At 42.4% G+C, this 4,286-nt stretch overlaps 1 protein-coding gene across 1 annotated transcript in view; it reads left to right on the top strand.

Annotated features, from left to right (window-relative positions):
- The window catches only part of LOC123513976 (contactin-3-like), a 321,726-nt gene extending 321,151 nt beyond the window's left edge, over window positions 1–575 (top strand). The window contains 1 exon segment of the mRNA XM_045271494.1: window positions 1–575. This exon segment is cut by the window's left edge and continues 5,558 nt beyond it. The gene's annotated coding sequence lies outside the window, so the exon portion shown is untranslated.
- The last annotated feature ends 3,711 nt before the right edge of the window (window positions 576–4,286 follow it).

A 4,286-nucleotide genomic window follows, 5' to 3' on the forward strand; every position in this document is an offset into this window, starting at 1 on the left:
AGGGAGGGAAGGAAGGCGAGGCAGGCAGATGAAGGCAGGGCCCATGGTGCTCCCCTCGCTCCCCTCACCGCCGGCTGGAATCTTGCTCACTAGCGTAAAAGTAATGTTCGTTGTTTTCAATCTCTTTGATTTGTGATATACCTGTTGTAAAAATTTGTCAGTTATTAACAATACCGCGGGAACCCAACCTGTTAGTAAGTGCACCGTAACTGTGTCTGTAGCGTAAGGTACTGTGATATATCTAAGAACAACTCAATTAACAACATTCCCAATAAAAAAGATCTATATATTATACTATATGTTTACACACACACACAAATACCCATACACTATACATATACGTATATATACCAGTAGTGTTTAAACAAAAAAAAAAAGAGTATATCTGTACTACACCCACGAGTCGTGTTGATTTGTGCGGCGGACACCAGGGCACCAAGTCTCGGGCCGCGCACCCTCGGGTATAGGAAGTGTGTGTGGCTCATTCTGATAACATGTTTTATATGGAGTCTATTTTGATATGTTAACGACCAGAACTTTGCATGTATCACCAATAAAGTTTATAATGAAGCTCAGACAACACTCTGTCCTCCTGCTTCAGTCACGGGTGTGGTGGAAGACAACGCAGTATCTGAGGAGGACCGCAGTATCAAGGTCATCACTATTGTCTGTATAAGTGTGAACTCTCTCTCTCTCTCTCTCTCTCTCTCTCTCTCTCTCTCTCTCTCTCTCTCTCTCAGCCATCAGGATCATCGTTGAGGGCCAAAACAGGTACAATTCCACACAAATAGGAGCATCGTCTCGTCAGGAAACTCTCAGAAGCATATTATGAACTAACATACCTCTGACTTGCATGACTCCCATGACCTGCATACATATGATTAGCAATAGATAATCTTTTAATCCACGTTACCTCCACAATTTTCGACTCTCACTATCATAAGAGCTCCTCTCAGTCTGCTCCCAAGAATCTATAGTGAGAAACTGAATCACGATTGCTGAGTTTGGTCAACCAATGTCGACAGTGAGCCCACAACTACAGATGGAGTTGAACTTGAGAAAAGTCACTAGGGACTCAAAAGTTATATGAGACCCAAAGACCACAAAGAAGTCCGGACTTCCTGCTCCAGTCCAGAGATGTATTCAATAAGGTGAAGGGAGGCGGTAGGCCGTCAATAGTGAAGGAGATACACTCTCTGTGAAGGCTAAATGGATCTTCCGTGCTCAGAAATTAATGCGATAGGACGGATGGGAGATTCCTATTCGAGGAGGGTAAAAAAAATTGTTATAAGCAACAACGTCAAGGTCAGGACATAGTATATAGCTGAACGTTGCCTGCTCATCTCACTGGCCTCTGAGTTTGTGATGGATGATAGCTCTTAGGCAGGACGCAGGTTACTATAACATGTAATTTTCCAGAGTCTACCGTCACAGATTTCCTCAGGTGCACACATGCTGATCAACTGGAAGACAAGGTAAACATCAGGAAGAGGGATACCACTTGGGAGGAATCCTTCCGCGTTGCAATGGGTGATGGAAAAGGAGGTGAAAATAGCGATGAGAGACAAAGAAATAAAATGACGGACGTGTGTGACCTGCTCGATGCTTAAGTGCTTGTCCTTGGTGACAGTAATGGTGAGTACGTAGTGCGTGTATGTGTCCAACTAAAATCAAGTCTTCAAAAAAATGAACACAAAAATAATAAACTGTGATTACTGAACTACACAGTGTTTAGAAGAGGCTGTAAAATAAAAAATAAAAACTCACAGTTGTCAATAATCAAGAGATGCACCAAATGAAGGTGAAAGTGTTAATGAAGGCATGTGATACCAGCACCCTCGATAAAACTAAAATGTTGTGCCTCGAATTCCCAAGTAATCAAGCCAGCAGGTGTATCACTGCCCACGACTTTCATCCCTCCTTCTGTTCTATAGCACTGCGCCACTTTCCAAAGGATGGACTACAGGGACACCTCAGAAAGTTTCTTTAATTCACTTTCGACACTTATTTCTCCCTAACTTTCACAACACGGGAAAAAAAGTATCAATTTTTCATCTTCGGGCGAGTCTTATTGCTGATTAGTTAGAGAGAGAGAGAGAGAGAGAGAGAGAGAGAGAGAGAGAGAGAGAGAGAGAGAGAGAGAGAGAGAGAGAGAGAGAGAGAGAGAGAGAGAGAGAGAGAGAGAGAGAGAGAGAGAGAGAGAGAGAGAGAGAGAGAGACACCATCAAAACAGAAACACAGACACAAACAAACAGAAAAAAACAGAGAGAGAGAGAGAGAGAGAGAGAGAGAGAGAGAGAGAGAGAGAGAGAGAGAGAGAGAGAGAGAGAGAGAGAGAGAGAGAGAGAGAGAGAGAGAGAGAGAGAGAGAGAGAGAGAGAGAGAGACAGGAAAGCAAGCAAAATAAACGAACTCAAAGACAGACAAACAAGAAAAAAAACACACACACACACAGACAAAAAAATAAGAAAAGAAAGAAAAGAAAAAAGACAGACGGTCAGAAAAACCACGACCGAGAAAGAGACAGAGACAAAGAAAAAAGGGAAGAGTTCTTGAGGAGGCGAAGATAAAAAAGTATAAATGGAAGAGAAAAAAAAGGCGGGAAGAGGAAAGTATGAAGCAGGAATGATAGCAGTGAGCGTGATGGGGTAAGAAAAGAGGCGTTTGTTGAGAAGGCGGAGAATGAAAGACCGGACCGGCAGACGAATGTGGAGAAAGAGGTGGCGAGGCAGAAAGGAGCAGAGGAGAAGAGGAAGAGCCGTAAATAAGTGAGTAGGGTTAAGAGTGTGTGGTTGGGAGAAGGTAGAGAAAAAAGATCTTAGTGGAGGAATGGTGAAAAAAATAGGTAGGTCGATAATATGTGATTAAGAAAGGCTGATGTTATTTCTCTCTCTCTCTCTCTCTCTCTCTCTCTCTCTCTCTCTCTCTTGCACTCACACCCACCCATACCCACACACACACACACACACACACACACACACACACACACACATTTTATACTCCTTGTCTTTCTTTTTCGTCTTCCCCCTTTCTATTCCTCCTCCTCCTCCTCCTACTTTAACTTCTTTCTACTTCTCCTTTCTATCTTTTCTTTACTTTCTTCATCGTCTTCTTCTTATTCTTCTTCTTCTTCTTCTTCTTTTCTTCTTCTTCTTCTTCTTTATTTTATTCAATTTTCTTTTTCTACTACTTCTTATTTTTTTATAATCATTATCTTCTTCTTCGTCTTCTTTTCTTCTTCTTCTACTTTTCTTCTTCTTATTTTTCTTCATTTCCTTCTTTTCTCCTCCTCCTCCTCCTCCTCCTCCTCCTCCTCCTCCTCCTCCTCCTCCTCCTCCTCCTCCTCCTCCTCCTCCTCCTCCTCCTCCTTCTCCTTCTCCTTCACTCCATAACACCTTCGTGACTTTCTATATATTTTGTTCCCTCACGATTCTGTCACCCTCTTCCACTCCTCTCCAGTTACTGCTCCTCCATTTGTCCATTCCTCTCTCTCTCTCTCTCTCTCTCTCTCTCTCTCTCTCTCTCTCTCTCTCGCGTGACCTGCCAACCTTCACTACAGAACAACAGACAATATCAAGAAAAGAAACCACCTCCCTCTCTCTCTCTCTCTCTCTCTCTCTCTCTCTCTCTGATAAGTATGTAGTAGTTCCACATTCTCCAAAAAAATGGAAAAAAATCATCCCCAATCATTTTCAATAATTAATTTCTCCATTAGTGTGATCCAGTTGTCATCCAATATAATTCTTTATTTCTTCTTAGTCTTTTCACTCAATATCTCCATCTGATCCTCACTAAAACCAATATGTCTCGTCCGTTCTTTTCTCTTTTTATTCATTTGGTATCCTTTGTTTTTTACTTGAATTTATGGGCTAAAAGGGATATTTTTTGTGGGTACCTCCTTTCTGAAACCGTTACTCCGAGTGAGGAAGCCCAACCTACACTCGGACCGTGGACAGGATTCGAACCCGTGCGCTTGGAGACCCCTCGGACCCCAAAGCGCGCATGGTTCCACTGTATTGTACTGTCTCTTCACTTCCGTTCTTTCCTCTCCTCCATGCCTCTTCATTTCAGTTCCTTCCTCTCCTCTACGTCTCTTCATTTCTGTTCTTTTCTTTCTTTATGTCTCTTCATTTCCGGTCTTTTTTCTCCTCCTCTCCATCTCATTCACTATCAATCACTATTCACTTTGCATCCTTTCATTCCATTTCATCCTTTGCAATAAATCCTGAATCCTTCATCATTTTTCCCCCTCCTTATGGCCATTATATGACTGTTTTCTCCACCCCT

This window comes from Portunus trituberculatus, chromosome 37 (assembly GCF_017591435.1).
Source record: "Portunus trituberculatus isolate SZX2019 chromosome 37, ASM1759143v1, whole genome shotgun sequence".
Taxonomy (NCBI): Eukaryota; Metazoa; Arthropoda; class Malacostraca; order Decapoda; family Portunidae; genus Portunus; species Portunus trituberculatus.